This window comes from Prosopis cineraria, unplaced genomic scaffold (assembly GCF_029017545.1).
Source record: "Prosopis cineraria cultivar Desert tree isolate PC_DT_omini unplaced genomic scaffold, ASM2901754v1 PC12, whole genome shotgun sequence".
NCBI classification, from domain to species: domain Eukaryota; kingdom Viridiplantae; phylum Streptophyta; class Magnoliopsida; order Fabales; family Fabaceae; genus Prosopis; species Prosopis cineraria.
Window position 1 is genome coordinate 19,348,600 of NW_026555343.1, and position 18,968 is coordinate 19,367,567.

Below are 18,968 nucleotides of genomic sequence, written 5' to 3' on the forward strand. Positions count from 1 at the left end.
ATCATTATGTGTATAAAAAAAATAAACGATTATGGGACAAAAGGAAAAGAGGTTTTTCAGTTGGAAGGATTACTTATGTATCGCCATCATCTAGAGAACTGTACTTCCTAAGAATTTTGTTAACAAAGGTTAGGGGTCTTACTTCATTTGATGACATTAAAACTGTTAATGGCATAGTACATCCCATATTTCAAGCTGCATGTTTTGAGCTTGGATTACTTAATGATGACAAGGAGTATATAAATGTAATACAAGAAGCATCTGTTTGGGGATCTAGAATTTAACTGTGCAAGTTATTTGTTAGTATGTTATTGTGTTGTTCCTTAAGTCGTCCTAACTTTGTTTGGAAGGAAACTTCAAAGTTATTATCTAAAGATTTGTTGTACATCCCTCAAGATGATCATACTTTATCAGATATAGATTGCTTTTGAACAATGTCAATCAATCATCTTTTATTACATGAGTCATAATTATTTATTTTTTCCATTCAATTATATAGATGTGGAGGTGTCTCTCTTTGAGAAGGAGCAACAACCACTTTGAGATATTGATTCGCTACTAAAAGAAAATGGGAAATGCCTACATAATTTTCCTTCTTCACCAATGCCTATAGGAGTTGAGACAATTGATGTGAACAATTATCTCATATTGCAAGAATTAAATTATGATTATTCAGCACTAAGCATTGAATCTTCAAGACTGATCAATTCTTTAACTCTGAACAACGAGTTATCTTTGACACTGTGATGAATTCATTGTCTTCTTCATTAGGTGGTTTCTTCTTTGTTCATAGAATTGGTGGTACTAGGAAGACCTTCTTATGAAATGCACTTACTTCCACACTTCGTGCTAGGGGAGATATTATGTTGACAGTTGCATCTAATGGAATTGTAGCAACTTTGTTACTTACAGGAAGAACTGTACATTCAAGGTTTGCAATTCCAATACAAATTATTGAAGAATCTATGTGTTGTATTAAACAAAATTCACCATTGGCACATTTAATTCAGGGTACTAAATTAATAATTTGGGATGAGGCTCTAATGGTCCAAAGATATTGCATGGAAGCTTTTGAAAGAACACTCAAGGATATAATGCAGAGTGAGCTAATATTTGGTGGTAAGTGTGTCCTATTTAATGGTGATTTTTGTCAAATACTTCCAATCATTCCAAAAGGTACAAGAGCAACTATTGTGAATGCATGCATTAGTTCTTCACCACTTTGAGATCATTGCACAATATTCAACTTGACAAGAAATATGCGTTTGTATTCATCTCCTTCAAACAAAGATCATGATATGTTAGAGAAATTTTCAAAATGGTTGCTAGATGTTAGTGATGGTAAATTTGGCAAAGCTGTTGATAGGGTTGTCAAAATTGATATACCATGACATCTGTTAATAACTAGATATACTAATCCTATAGAAGCAATTGTGAAGTCTACTTATCCTAATCTATTAGACAATCTCTCAAAGAATCAATACTTCAATGATAGGGCAAGTCTTAGACCAACAATTGAAAGTGTGAATCAGGTAAATGATTATATGTGCTCTTTACTTCCTGGTGAATCTGTTGACTACTTAAGTTGTGACTCAATATGCAAGTCAACCGAAGATAGTGATAGCTTTGATGATTTATACACAACTAAATTCCTAAACACAATTAATTGTTCTAGCCTACCTTCACACATGCTTACTTTGAAGGTAGGAGTACCTGTGATGTTATTGAGGAATATAGATAAAGCATAAGGTCTTTGTAATGGAACACGAATTAGGATTGTACATTTAGGTAAAAATGTCATTAAAGGTGTCACCTTGAATAGTTCAAAGAAGAATGAGAAGGTCTTAATCTATAGAATGGACATGAATCCTTCATAAAATAGATGGCCTTTCTGCATGAAACAAAGATAATTCCCAATCAATCTATCTTTTGCAATGACTATCAATAAAGGTCAAGAGCAATCATTGCAACATGTTGGACTATATTTACTGAAACCAGTATTTACACATGGCCAACTATATATTGCTTTATCAAGAGTCAAGATAATAGATGGATTAAAGATTTTGCTGCATGACAGTGAAGAGGAAGAAAGCATATCAACAAATAATGTTGTTTACAAAGAGGTGTTCAGAAATTTGCTCCGTGATTAGGGAATTTCTCATTATACTTCTAAACGCCTTAAGCAAGATGTTGTCTCTCTAATTAGTTTGACTCATTTGTAACATTTTGTGTTTGATGTGAGAATTTATTTTGTTTGTTATAAAAATTGACAAAGACAGTTTTATTTAAATTACTTACGTGAAGTATCAGTTATTATATCATTGATGTGAAAAAGGATTTACAATTAATTATACTAAGCATGTATAGTAAATTTCTAGCATACATATTTTTTTTAAGAGTCTCATATTTACAAGCATTTTTTTACTATGGGTCTCACACAAATTTTTTTAATTTTTATTATAGGTTCTATATATACTCTTATTATATAAAACAAAGAGGAATGTATAAAATTAACATATGAATAGTGTTCTAACTGTATTTGCTAATAAAAAAACACAGAGCCACAATTTAAAATCATCTTGAGTCATGTTTCATCTGTTAGAATTTATTATCAACTTGGATGCTTAATTTTGCCACGCCTTCTATATATCACTCATTATGCTTCTTAATATGATTTTCTTACAGTTTACTGACTTACCCGCCTCCATATTTATATCATACCAAGTTGGATGGAACTAAAGTATTTAATTAAACATAAGATTTTCCATGTATTCAACAAGACAAGAAAAACCAAACTGAAGTATTCAATGCACCTTCCTATTGTGATTTTCTCTCTATGCCCCTTTCTATTCTTCTCTCCTTAATCTCCCTTCTCTCCCTTCCCCTCTCTTTCCCTCTCCTGTCTGAATTATAAATATCTTCCACTTTGACTAAATTTTTAAAAGCATAACAGAGTGATAAAGTAAAACAAAATAGCTTTTAAGCACACTGGGGCTCAATTGAGTTACTAGAATGTGCTTTATGGCTTTCCTTATGTTTAAATTATCTTATTTTGAGATTTAAGACACTGCCATGTAAGCACCTGGACTAAAGGCCCTTGCACATGCATGAAAATGTATAACCCATAGAGGTTGCAAACTTAAAGACCCATGACCATAATAAAGATGTGAATACACAGCAAAGATAAAATACAATGTAAATGAATGAGTAAGTATTTAGGAGAGGAGTAAGATTCTTTAAAAAGTTTGAGAGGAGCAAGTCTCTTTCATTCACTAATTGAGAAAATTATAAATATTAAAAAACGCATAGATAACTGACCTTGCATTTTCCATTTTAACCCAAACTAACTAAAGCCATCAGGGCTTTACTTCTTAGTCATGATCCAATGTTTTTTGAGCTATTAGCAGCTAGCTTCACTATCAGTTGTATAATTCTAGCATTGTTAATTACATAACAATCATTTAATCGTGGACAAAGAAAGCGGAGATAAGAAAAATTAAAAGAAAAGGAATTGTAGATATTACCTCTCTTTGTGAACACCATGATGAAGCAAGATATGCAGAGGATCTCCTTCATCTGAACCTATCACCGACATGCAGTAGCTTGCTCTACTCCATAGTCTCGAGTTCTTCCAACTTCTTCATTGTTCATCCTCTATTTTTCTTCGTCTTCCTCGATCTCCTTCCTTCTCAATCAACTTGGTCCAGTGTCAAGGACATCTTCTCTGATGGAGATCTCTGTCTCATCCCACCTCCCAGCAACTCTCTAACCGCAAGCCATCTCAAATTGTAGTACTTTCATCTCTTGCAAATGGAGCTGATGCTTTTAAAAATCCATGAATTTTTAAGCGGTGATTGAAAACATCTGGAGGTAGTGAATGAGGACACCTAGAGGCCTTTTTGTTTCTAGAAAATATCTCCCCAGCTTTCCACCGTCTATTTTTACTTTCTATGTTATCTTATTAGTTATTTTGTTTTTTTATCCTTTTATTTTATTGCATTTTATATTTTAATATTTTAATGTTTAAATGTTTATCTTTTTTTCCCTTGTCCGGAAGCTAAAAAGATATTCTATTTTATATTCTATACCATAAAATATATTAAAATAAGTAAGATATTAAATCAAGATGTGAACGTGGATCTTAATATTAAATCTAAATCGTTGCCAAAAAAAAAGATATTAAATCAAAATCATTCTTTTTGGGAAATTCATATTCTCATGTATTTTTATGTTTAAGATAATTAACGAAATTTATAAAAAGAGGATAAATAATTAAAAAATAAAATTACGAGGCTGCAACATGAGGAAAAATTGATAGAACAAAGTGGTGTAAAAAATTCATGGCACGGTTTTGTGAAGTTGGCTGATTACAAGTTACATAAACAATGGTTGTATGTTATTTTCTATTTAAAAAATACACACTACATTCCAACAACAAACAAATTATTGCCTATTTTATAATAGATAATTTTATAATAGACAACAGATTTTATATGTTTCTAAATAATTTCTGCTACAAAATATACTAAAAGTTATCACTTCAAACCATCTCATGAATTTCTTATTTCACAAAACGTGAAATATTATATTAATTTTAAATATTTCAATTGTTTATATATTTGGTGCTCTTACTAATATTGAAATAGATCCCTTTATTAATTTTAAAAATATTGTATGATTAGTCCATTTTATTTATAAAGTCTTATAAAGAAGCAAGATAAATTTATTACACATTTAGATGAACAAGAAGCACTGAATATTATTAAAATTTAATTAGTTGATACTCCCTGTGCAACGCACGGGAGTAAAATCTAGTTATTTATTATATCCTTACGACATCAACATTTATTGTTACATTATCATAATTTCAAATCAACTATCCTATTGAAAAACTCTAACAAACAAAATTTGCTATATTCCTCAAAATAATGTTACTGTTAGACAACTGTTGATAAGTGAAAATATTTATAAAAAAAACTTTTGAGAATGGAAATCATTTTGTACATCTAAATGGGCTGAAAAAGCTCAACTTTACGTGAAAATGGCAAAAGAGCAAACTAGAGAGAAGGACAAAGAAGACAACGCGGAAGGACTGAGGGAGTGTGTTTGAAATACAAACGGAAGTGTAGATATTTAATAACCGTGCCGATCCCACCACCTCCCTTTCTCCATCCACTTCTTTCTTGTTTTTATTTTCTTCTTCATTTTGTTCCTTCAACCACCATTTCTCCTTGCACTTTTTTTTTTAACCCTTTTTTCTTTTACCTTTTTATTCTATCCTTCTCTATTTCTTTTCTTTCTTTCTTCTTTTTTTCATATTTCATTTATTTTATTTCCTATTGTATTTTATTATTTTTATCTTTAAATTATATCCTAAGCTAACCTAATATCTCTTATATGACTTTAGGCCAACTTTAATCCATAATTAAATGCCTAACCATATTATCAACCACAAATAACCTCAAATACAAATTCATTCCTTAAGTTAAACCTCAAAATAATATAAATTTCTATTTTTAAACCCTCAATAAAACCCAAATTTCACAATTTATTTATTATATAAAGATCAAGATGTCACAACTTGTGGGCACTTCTTTAAAGCAAATGCTACCACTGAGAATTTAAATGTTGCTATATATTCAGAACTCAAACTCAAAGCCTTTATTTAAGCTAGATTAACTCTTTTATCAAGTGTCCAGTGATTTATTCTTACTTTCTTTAACTATACCCTAGGTTCACTTAGGGAGAAACTAACCACCTATATTCATGTCAATTACTTTTTTGACGTTTTCTAGTTTTGGGGTGAGGATGGGGAGTGCAAGCACAGAATATGCATCAACAAATGTAATGAATACCCTAAAATGAGATTTTCCTATGGGATTATGAATTCAACAAACTGAGAAAAATATGAACAAAAAAATCAAATTGAAAACAATCTGAGATACCGACTTTGGATCGGTAAATTAGTGTTGCTTTTGCACGATATATTTTAACCCAAATAATTAATCATACAATATGACTATAATACACAAACTGATATATAGCATACATGATTCCTCCAAATTTAACAACTATATATATGTCTGTCTGTATGTTCCTCATAGGCATCAATGCCATCCCATTTACTATTATAGATATATAGGGTTAAATAGCAAATTAGCCATTAAACTGTAAGTCTAGGAACATACCCAAAGCCCTAAACTCCTTTTTTATATAATGTTTCCCTTTAAAATTTTGAAAACAATGCAATATTGCCACTATTATTAACAAATTACTATTAACCTTGATTGTTAGTTGACAAAAAAATTACAAAAAAATAATCTCAAAATAACTCAGTCACAGTACATTTTGGAACATTCAAGAGAAAAATCTTTCATGTAATTTTTTCAGTTATTGCCAAAAATTTTGGTTTACATTCTTTTCTTTAATTTTCTGGTTAACTAATAGTCAAAATTAACTTTTATTAATAATAATGGCGACGATATTGCATTATTTTTAAAAGTTAAAATGAAATATTATATATTATATCAAAAACAACTTTAGGGTTCCAAATATTTCTAAACCCTCTAGGGGTCAATTTTCCATTTAAGACTAAATACATATGCAAAACAATATCAGCAAATTTTCCAATTATCATTAGCAATTCACTCTGATGATATGACCTGAATTATCTCAGGGGAGCCACCTTCCACGTCAAAGTTACTTGTTGCTATTCTGGTACGAGAATAATACTGGAGAATCACGCCTCGAAGCCATTGAACAATTTCTTGAAACAATCTGATCGTAGGCCCCACCACCAATAAAACCCATATAATGGACGCAGCCAAAGCCAAAGAGAGAGATAAGATAGAGAGAAGCAATACCACAACAAGAAGTCCAATGAACGGAGTGAACCGTTTTATGGTAAGAAGAAGGAACCAAGTTTGATCTTGAAGCCTAAATTCTGCCATCAAAGCAGAAGCATACAGAAACAGCGTCCAGAAAATGATTCTCATAACGTTGCCATGTTCATCAAATAGTGACAATCTCTTGGATTCAAAATCGAAGCGGACATAGCCGCCAATTGTTGTAATGAGAGAGATTATGAGAGGATGCAACAGTGAAAGTGATTGATCTGCTTGTTCCATCTGGTTCGGACAAGAACTGGGAATAATCACAAGAGGTAACTAATTCAGATTCTAAAAAAGTAACTGAATAGTGAAAACTAAGAACCAGCAAATGACGAGTCATGTTAATAAAATAATAATACCTTGGCGGAGAGATAATTAAAGTAGATGGAGTAGTTGAAGGAGGCATATTCGTTTCCTCTGTGCTTGGTTATTAGACGATGGGAAGAGAAGAGACAAGAAAAACAGACGTGGAAGAGAGCGAAGAGAGAAAAGACACACACACACACGTATATATATATATATATATATGATAGAGAGTGAGAGAGATGCATAGTCTCTCTCCCTTTCCGTGCTTCACGTACGAAAGTAATTTAGGTTAACGAAAGCTTCCTACAGTGTGCAAAAGCACGACAAAAGTTGCTCCATGAAATTAAAGAAGCTTGGTAATCCGAAGCCAAATGAGTCGGCACCCTGAAATAGGTTGGACCAGACTTGATATTCAAGGTTCGGCCAATATTAATGGTTTAGCAAAACTGGATTAAGAAATTTTTTAAATACTTTGATTATTATCCCAGCATTGCTGCTAATAATTATTAGGTATTCTGAAAAGAATCAAACTTTGTTGGGTTGCTAATATGCTCCTTGAAATTAACATCTACTTGGGCTTCCTAGAAGTTTTTTTTATTGATCCAACACAACTTTCTCCCATGATTGTCCTTCCTCTGAATCTATCAAAAAAATTAGGGAATTTTCTATGCAAGATCAGACGATCACTTTTAACTATGCGTTTAGGAAAACAAACTCACCAAGCATCTAGCTTGCAGCCATAATCTTGACTTAACAATCGTCCATAAGTATAAATTTTATTTACTTTGATATAACTTGATAATTTCTTCTTACTGTACTTTATGGCCATGTATTAAAAATCATAATAAAGATCCTAGTTTCCTACTTCTTAGTTCTTAGGGTATGTTGTTTGCCTGTTGGAAAGAAATGCAATGAAATAGATTAAAAAACAAGAACCAAAATTAACTAAATTATCCAATTTTTTATAGTAATATGAAAAAGCTCAATACCACATAGCCTAAACGTGTGAATCACTACACCAAACACACAAAGTTTAGAAATCATGACTTTTAGTTTTATAAACTAATTTATATATCACTTTTATGAATATGATTGACTTATATATCTCTTCTCATTAATCATTGCATTTTTATTTTTATTTTTTTTAATCAATTATATCCCATTTCTCTCGGCCAAACAAACCAGCTCTCACAGTATTCACATAAGCTCGACAGAATAGCGTGACGAAGGCTTTCCTCAAGCAAATCGCGCCACCGTATATATACTTGTATGTATGTATCAGAAAGTCAGAACACTCACATTACTATGCATAGAAACATTACATCATTGTAGCGAGTTAGGTCAAATATATTATATACGCGTTTGAATATGAGGTGTCAAAAAGCTAAAAATAAAGAGCTGACGAAGACTGCAAGTGGAAAGTGTCGCATTCTGCACGTGGTTGTTTTCTCTGACCTGCACGCAGACAGGGGCGGACCCACCATGAATACGACGTCTAAGAGGGGGCCAAATTCTTAGGAGGGAGAATTTCAATAAAAACTTATTGATCACGCTTATTTAAATTTAAAATTTTTAAATTTTTAAAATTTCATTTAAGTTTTGAAATATTAATTTCATATTAAATTTTTAAAATAAATGATAAAATTATTTTTTTTTTAAATTAATGTCAAAATTTTTCTACTTCACTTATTAATTGCAATACTTCACTTATTTACTTACAAAATGTTATTAATTGCCTTACTTAATTGGATTTTATTTTTTAAGTATTTAAATTATCTTAAAACAATTTTTTAATTTATATATTATATATTTTTTATTTACTTACGGACTATTTTTTATTGTCCTACTTTACTTATTCATTGTCAGATTTTCACTTGATTTTATTTCAGAAAATTAAATAAGTGAAATAGAATAATTGATAACATTTTATAAGTAAATGAAAAAGTTAGTAGAGAAATTAATAAGTGAAAGATAGCAGTCTTGATATTAATTTTAATGAAGGTAATTTTATCATTTTTCTCAAAAATATAATATTAAATCAGTACCTCTATATTGCAGTGAAATTTTAAAATTTTAGGAGCTTTGAATTTAAATAAATATGATTAAGAGATTTTTATTGAAATTCTACCTTTTTATAATGATTGATATGTCATGCGTTCTTGTTGAATTGAAAAAGTAAAAAAGAAAAACATTTATATATAGGTTCCATTTTTAGAAGTAAATATATGATATTAATAATTAAAAACAAAATATTTTAGAAAACTAATAAATTATTTATTTTAAAATACATTACCAAACATATATATATATTATATTTTTTTCAATCTTTTTAAATATATTACCAAACATATATATATGATACTACCAAATCATAGAGTTGAGTCAAAGTCTTAGTAGATCTAGGAATTGTAAAATATACCCGACTACCCACACGAATTTAAATTACTAGAGTCTAAACTAAAGTGTATAACAGATACACCAAAGAGAGAAAGAGAGGGAGGATAAGAATGAACAATGAGAGAAAATTATTCACACTAGAGTAAGTTTCTCCTAAAGTGCATCATCTCTATTTACAGTGAGAGGAGACCACCATAGAAAAGAAAAACTCAATCAATATTAATTCATCCCATAATGGAGGGAATAATTGATTGAAATAATCACCATAATTATGGAGGAATATTTCTTATTTTAAAATTTATTTAGAAATTAATCTCGCATTAATTCATGATTTTGATTAACCCTCATAATTTTTGGAGTAATGTCATATCCACTAATTGTTCTGACATAATCCAATTCCCCTCAAGGATGGATTCGTAAATTCCAACAAATTTGAACCCCTTAACCTTAACTACACTAACCCATTTATTAATAATTAATTTATAATGATTTTTTTGTAAATATTAATTTACAATGAATTTATTTATTTAAAATACAATTTACCAAAAATATTATTTACCCTTTGTTTGGATATAGGAGAGAAATTGAGAGCAAAGAAAAATAGAAAAAAATTGAAGAGGGACCATTTTCCCCTTATTTAAATAGGTAGAGAAAATCCCAAAAAGGCCAATAAGCCTGCCCATATAATAAGTGTTGATAAGAAACATATAAGAAGTGTCGAATTTTTATTTTTATTTTTGTTAAATATTTTTTTGCCAAATATTTCGATTTTTAAAAATAGGAAGGTGGAATAATTTTATTTGAATATATGGATTTAATTAATTTTCTATTTTGATAGTGTTGATATTGATTTGAATTTAATTTTTAGGGTAATGCTTGAGAAAATGGCACAATAATTTAATAAAAATATTATTGCCATTGTCAAAATTGTCTCGTTTCTTCGCAATGCGTTTTCTTCTATGCTTTGAAAGAAAGAAAGATATAACATTATTTAATTTTCCCAACTTTTCTCCTAGCCCTTCAAACAAAGCGGTTAATTGCTAAAAAGGTGAACATACAAAAGAGGCTGTGAACGCGAGTTTTTTTTTTTTTTTTTTTGGGTCATATGTAAATCTTGCTGTAGAAGAGAATATAAATGATGAATTAAGTTTCTTTGGATTATCCAAATTAAAACTAAATGGTCTAGATTTAGTGTTATTTTATTTTATTTTTATATTAAAACTATGTTTCTTTGGGTTATCCAAATTAAAACTAAGTTTCTCCAAATTTGGTCCTTTGATATATCATTTTAGTTTGTGTGTATCATTTTAATTTGTGTGAATGTTAACATTTTCGGGTCTCGGTTTTTTTTTTAAACTAAAGATTATAATATACATATATATATATATATATATATGATAAAAATATCATAGTCCTGTTGTTAGGATATGTTAGCAACCTTTTAAGAGAAAGTTGTGAACTGGGTATCAGTCATTCAGTACTTGAGTACTTAATTTCTCTTATCTATTATTATTAATTAAGATGTTACTTAGCAAAAATAGTTATGTGGAACTCCTGCATTAATGCTTTGAGTCAAAAAGTTAAATAAGTTACTAATATTGAGATTAACCAATTGAGTTTAGTTGGATGACCATTTCCAGGTAATAATTTATGCCTCTTGATGATTGGTTATGTTAAATCAAAAGATAACAAGTTAATTTTCAAAGGCTTGAAAAAGGTTTTAACAAAACCGACCAATTTAACCAATTAAAATTTAAGAACAACTGGTTTTCAGAAGCAAAACATATGTTCACAAGCCAAAGCTAACAGAGTAAGTTCAGGAGGGGTCTCTCTTGGGCTATTCGTCACTCATAATGTTTGTACTAAAGTTTATTTTATTTTTATTATATACTTCATCCAGTTTTGTTTATAAGGTGGAGAGATAAGAATTTTTTAGTCATATGTATATGTCATTAATATTTTGTCATAAGTTTCCTATTTCACTCCCCATTAAATGTTAGTAAGAAAAAAAATGCTAATCCAGTTTTTAATAAAAAAACAAAATTAACAAAGTTAGCGCCCATTAAAAAATGCTGGTTATAAGTTTTAATGTAGTTTAAATAAAAATATCAGCTGCCACTATCTTTTTGTTACTTTTTTTTATAAAAAAAATTAGGTAAGTCGGGTTCTAGGAATTTATTAATACTTGGGCAAGTTTGCAGGCTCAAAAAACACTTATAGAAATATTTATAAATCACTCACTAACAAAGTCTTCAAATTGATAGTGAAATTTAAATTCATAACTTTTATTTAATTTCAACTTTTAAAACCAAAATTTACATATAAAAAGTGATACACTGGACATCATGGAATCTTGAAGATACTTTTTTGATATGAGATTCTTTGAAACTCATTTTATCTCTATAAAAAATGTGATTCCATCAATTAATGTTTTAAAAATTGAATTGGACATTAACCTAGAAATGTCAGTGGGTTTCAGTTTTTATAATCTTATCAGTTAGACTAGCGATCGAGTTAGTGATCTAATAATTAAATAAAAATTAATATTAAATACATATAATATACATACATATATATATATATATATAAAAGAAATAAATCCACATAATATGGTTGTTAAAAAACAACTCAACATGACCATAAATCAACAACATTATAAATTACTCCTTGTGTTTCAAATTACAAGACAATTTGAGATGATATTATGCATTCCAATAAAGTTTAATTATGATACTTTATAAACTTACTTTTTCAAAATAGAAATAATAAGTGTGTGTTTGGTTTTTAGTTTGTCAAAAGTTCATTTGATAAAAGTTCATTTGGTAAAAGTCAGTTATTGTAAAAAAAAAATTAACTTTGGATTTATTTTTTCAAAAGTCAGTTTGTTACACTAAAAGTTATTTAGTTTGTGATAGTAAAATATATTTTTGAATATATAATTACCAAAAGTATATTGATTTATGATGATTTATAATTTTTATTATACAAATATAACATATTTAAAATATTTAAAAAATGTGATAAAGATTTTAAATAATATAAAATTTGATCTATAATGGTAAAAATTTGATCCCTAGTTATTTGTAATTTTTATTACACATTAATGCTAAAAGTTAACATGATTAATTATTCAATTTATAATGCTAAAAACTTGATACCTAATTATTATTATTATTGAAATGATAATTATATTTTTAATGAATTAACTATTTTTTAAATAAAAGAATAAGAGATTAAACTTAGGATAATATGGTTAAATAATATTCTACTTTTTAAATTCACTTTTTAAAAGTTTTAAATAGTTACATTTTAGAAATTGACTTTTATCTACTGTTTGAATGTGGTTTCAGGATATACTTTTCAGCAAAATATTTTTATCCAAACAACTTCTAGCATCCTGAAAGTAAAATTTTGCTTTCTAAATGTGAAATGCAAAAAAACCAAATGGGCCCTAAACTTCTAAAAATGTTATGTAATATAATTGTAAATCTACTCGCTCAATCATGACTATACACTATTCCCTTTGATCTCCATTATAGGACATCTTCTAGAAGGATTTTTTAGTCATTAATATAAAGCATTTGGTGTCTTATTAATTAAATTCTTTCAATATTACCTCTATTTAAACTCATTAAATATGAGAGAGAATGTAAAATAAAAATTAAAAAAATTTCATCTATTATAATAGGAACCGGAGAGAGTACCAGCATTTTAATTCTCTCTCCAATTAAAGGTTAATATTAAAAAAGTATAATTAATGAAACTTTACTTTTTGTCAAATTGCCTTATATTTTAGAACAACAAAATACCTCCAAAGTTATTTTATAATTTGGAATGGATGAATTATAATCTTATAACTTATCAAACATAAGCATTGTGTTGAAACCTACATTGAACATGCCTGTCAGACAAAAAACCTAGTGAATAAGTCACCTAGCAGACTGGGTAAGTGATTAAATCAGGAAATGCCTAACCTAGATTAAATCGATCACCTATAGATGTCAACATCTTCCTATGAAATAATCTCAAATAATATTATATAGTTATGAAGTATCCAAATATGACTATGTCAAATAATACTATATACATATGAAGTATCCAGAAATGAAGTTTCATTTAGAATAGTCTAACTTTCTCAAGTTTTTTTTTTTGGGTTTCTCAAAGTTTTTTTAGCTTTTTTTATTAAGTTTAGACGTGTCCATTTCTTGAAAATCATTCTGGTTTTTTGTCTCCATTTTAGGTTCTAGCTTAATGGCAATTTAACTCTAGTCTAATCCAACTCAATCATGAAAATAATTTTTTAGTCTAAACCAAGTCAATAACAAGTCCGATTCTTAATGATATTGACATTTTTTTTCTCAATTATACCTCTTGTTTATTTATGGTCATTTACTCTCTCAATTAAAAAATATTAAACATTTTTTTGAAGTTGAGTGTTAAAAACTATACAGTATTTTTAGTTTTTCATTGGGTAACTAATGAGTTTTTTTTTTTTAAAAAATATGATTAATGAATAAATCATTCAACCATTTTTTTTAAGTGAGACACCCACATGGAAAGATTACGTTAATTTAAAGAAAATTAACCAACTTATTAGGGGTGTATTTTAGTTAAAAACACCTTATATTTTTTAACAAAGGGAATGGATTTATAAACAATAATTTACTAAGGTCATTAATTATATAAATAAGGGTAAAAATTAAAAATTATAAATTTTAGAATTTTCAGGATATTATTGTTGTCAAAATAGCAAATTGACTTTCAAATATTATTGTTTTTATATTTTTAATTTTCAAAATTATTTTATCTTACTCACAAATTTAAATTAGATATAAATTTAGTTAAACTTGTTAGTTTTATAAACTTACTTGTAACGCCATTTGACTGTTTTATTTTTAAATTCAACTCATTAAAATTTTCTTTCCTTTTTCCTACCCTCCATCCCGATCCTCTCAAACCAATGGATCAATGTCGGTACATGGTGAATTTATACGCGGAAAAGGGATCTTCGCCATAAACTAAAAGAGAAAGGAACTTTTTTGCATTCTCGCTTTCGCACTGCAAATTAAGAAAAGCTATTTATATTTCTTTTCAAATTACTTTTCTGTTGGCACAAAAAAAAAATTACTTTTCTTAGTAGGTAGAAATAAGTCATCTAATAAATTTAAAAGAAAATTAATTTGAAGTTCGGATAGCTTTTCTCAATTTTAAATAAAGTCTTTGTATTTTTTTTTCCATATCCGGGTATTAGCCTATTAGTGTGTACTAAATTTTGTGTGATTGATAAAACTGATGTGTTCTTTTTTATAAAAAAATTTGAGTTAAATGCTTATAGTTTATTTTATTTTAATCAAAAACTTATAGTTTAATTTATAAAATATGTTAATCCTTGAAATTTTAAATTTATTAATATATGATTAACTTTCTCAAAACAAAACACTTTTAAAAATTATAATAAATTTTATTTAATATTTTGACTAGAAAGACAAAAGAAATTTTTATTTAATAAGATGTTTACATTTTTATAAAGTTTCCATAAATATTCTATATGTATAAAAATTATTTAAAAGTGATAACCTAATTATATAAATTTTGAGTTATAAAAATTGTATAATTAATTTTAAATTTACATAATATTTTAATAAAATTATAAAATTCCTTAATTTCACTTTTTAAATGGAAGAATTTAAAGGTTTTAACTTGCAAAGATTAATAAGAACTTGAATGAAATAAAATAAACTTCAAGGATCTAACACAAAATTGAGGCAAGCTACAAGGGCATATAGATTAATTTTTTCTAAATTTAATTTTAACTTTTAGATTATCAATACACATTTTTAACAAATTTAATGTCATTGCTTAAATTATCTAAATTAAAAAGAAAAGAAATTCAAATAGACAAATCTATCACTGACAAAAATTAAAGCCACAGCCCACTCTTTTGCTCTCTTTTTCTTTGCACGTCCACATTCAATGCTCATTATTGTACTTATCATTGTGATAAACACCGAATGCTCATCAGGGTCAGAAGTAATCCTGATCATCCACTTCAACTCAAATTAATCATTGTTGTCTATTTAAATTAATTTTCAAATATTTTTAATTTTAATATTATATTTATTAAAATGAAAATATAAAAAATTTTAATATTAAATTTGAACTATTAAAAGTATATTTAGATGGTTAATGAATAAAATTTATAAATTTTTTAATATTAAATTAATTCATCTAAATTATATTTAAACTATCTAAAATCTATTTAGACAGTTAAATTAGACTATTAAATTGAATCTATATAGACTAGATTGATAATGAATATATTTATTAAAAATTTAAAATTTGTATATTTTTTATATTAATAAATATAATATTAAAAATATTTAAAAATTAATTTAAATGAATGATAGTGATCAATTTAAATTGAAATAGATGAGTACACGGTGCTAAATGAGAAATGCAAATCGCTTCGTGGTCGTTTTGGGATGTTACTTTGGTCCTTAACCATGATTGATTGACTCCAAGACAGTGTCGGCTGAGCAGACATTTTTCCCCTGAATGTCGCCTTCACGCTCTCAAACACATACCTAGACTACAAGGTCTTTATTTGTTGCTCACTTATTATTATTATTATTCTTATTATTATTATTATTATTTTCAAAAGAATATTCAAATGGCATATTAACTGTTGCTTTATGTGTGTTTCAAGATTCTTCCAACACACTGTACTGCAGCCGGCAGCAATCATACTCTAGTTTCTACCTATAGCTTGAATACTAACCCTTAAATGATTGCCTCTGATATAATCAACGTAATAATAATTTTAAAAATACTATAAGGAATTTGATATGTTCGAAAGTAAACTTATCGCCCATAATCTTTGGTTCAACCGGCACGATTGGCATATTTGTGATGCTCACATCGCAATTTTGAGCTACGAATGCAAATGTTTTGACATTTGCCAAGTCAAAGAAAGTAAACCTAGTAGAAAATGCTGTTTTTTTAAGTGAAAAAAAAAACGTTCAAGTAAGTTGGATTCACTGGATCACTAGGTCAAAAAACATTTATAAATATATTTACAGATCACCACTAATAAGGTTTTCTTATCAGCAATGTGATTTGATCTTATAACGTTATGGATTTATTACAGCCAAATCTTTTACCAACTGGATCAACTTTTATTAATAACTTAGCAGAAAATATTGATTCATTGTGATTGGAAAACTATTTTTTTTTATTTTGGTTTCTAGATGCAATTTAGGTTCCAATATTTTGGTGTTACAGTGATGAAAGGAGAGCTTTGATAACTAGGATAGTGATTATATGGTTGGTCTTGGTTCGTGATATGCATGAATTCTTATTCACATTTGTGAATCTTGCTTTCAGAAGGCACGGTTTGTGAAATAAGTAATTTTTACCATGAAATTTTATGCTATTAGAAAAACTCACCTTGGCTTATATAGTAGTAATGTGATTGTTTTAAGATACTTTGAATGCATATAGGACATTATTTTTTGACTATATATATGTAATATGCTTGATAGTATGGTAGGTTAAACTTGAAACCAACAAATGGAAATGTTAGGTGATGGGAAAGTGACAACACTTTTTGCAGATACGTACTTGTAATTGCACATCATGTTAAGCATAAGGTCATCTAATTCAATTTCGAGAGTTCTGATGAAACAATTATAGCGGTTATTCTAATGTAAGGGTTTCAAATGTTATGATCATGTCCTGGGAGATAAAGAGTTGCTTCCTATCTGCACTATTTTATATGCTCCTTTTAGTTCTAAATGTAAAGTGAAGTTAACTAACTTTACGCATACTAAAAAAATTTAGTTGTAACTGTGAAATTATTAAAAAAAAATATAACTTTTCAATTTTATCATTATCTGCATTCAATAACCATAACAAATTATTGTTTAAAAATTAAAAAGACAATAAATAAGCAAGAGTTAGAATTAGAAAAATGAATTAATTACTCTAACTTTGCCTTATAGTAAGGACAAAAAATAAAAAATTTCAAAGTTCACCTTGTATTAAAAAATGGGGAGAGATAAGATATTTTTGGAAGTGATTTGATATTCCATAACAAAAGATGTTTGTAGAAAAGTAAATCATTAATGAATTTTATTCTGAAATTACTCCTCATTATTTTAGTCTTAAAACATCTTTTTTTTTACCTACTTTCTCTATTAAATAGAGGATATTTTTGAAATTTTATATTTATTGTTAGAGAAATTAAGATTTCAAACTTTATTTTTTTATTTCATTGGTATTTATAATTATATTTCTTAGTGATGACTTACTATACGATGAGCTTTTGATGATTGAAGGGCTTAGGAAAGCTTATTTTAGTGGGATTTGCTGATATTCCGAACAATATTAAAGTTACAAAGGTCGCAAGGTTTCTGCTGTTTTTTTACATAGAACGTCTGGTATCATGCTTGCCCCACATTATTGAGTTGAGAGGACTTAGATTGATGGGAACGTAGACTAATCCAAATCAAGACAAGATTAGAATTCTATGACTCGAATCCCGTTTAAACTTATACAACTCTTTTACCCGTTAAATCAAGCGTCTAGTGGTTAAAGACAAACTCTATTTTACTTACACGCATGTTGCTTTTTATTTTTTATGGTTATGTTAAAGCAACCTCCCCAGAATTCTACTTGATTTATTTGCGTTTTGTAGAAGACAAGTTCTGCTTTATTGAATTGTTTTGACTGTTGTCTCAATTGTTCACATTGTACTGTTAATCCTTTTATAGAAAAATTGTGACTTAGTTAGCATCTTGATTGTTCAATTGTTCACACCGTATTAGGAAAGACTTACATTCATTAGCCATATAAATCTTTAATTGATTATTTCATTGGCCATAAATTTGGTTATGTTTTGTCCTTTGTGCCCCATCATGTACAGTGCATATCTCTATTGCTGATTATTCAGATCTCGCTAGTCAACAAGGCAGCCGATATATATGCTGTAATAATAGTCAACGAAGTTACAAATAATTAAGTAATAACTAAGCAAAACATAATAACAAAGGTAATATTTTAATCCTGGTACCATCAATGATTATTTCCTATGATAAAAAAAAATCATATTTGACAATTACGTTTGCTCTTATTTAACATTTTTAACTATTAAATATGGAGCTGTCATATAAAGATGGAATCCTTACTTCATGGTTAATAATCATCAAATAAGGATAACCATATTTGATTATTAAAAATTATAGTTACATTTATCAATAATTATCATAAACCACCATTATTATCTATTGATGACTATCATTTTCTATCGATTTTTTAAGTCTAAAATTATTTTTAAATTAACACAACCAAACATATATATTTTCTTTTTATTTTGTT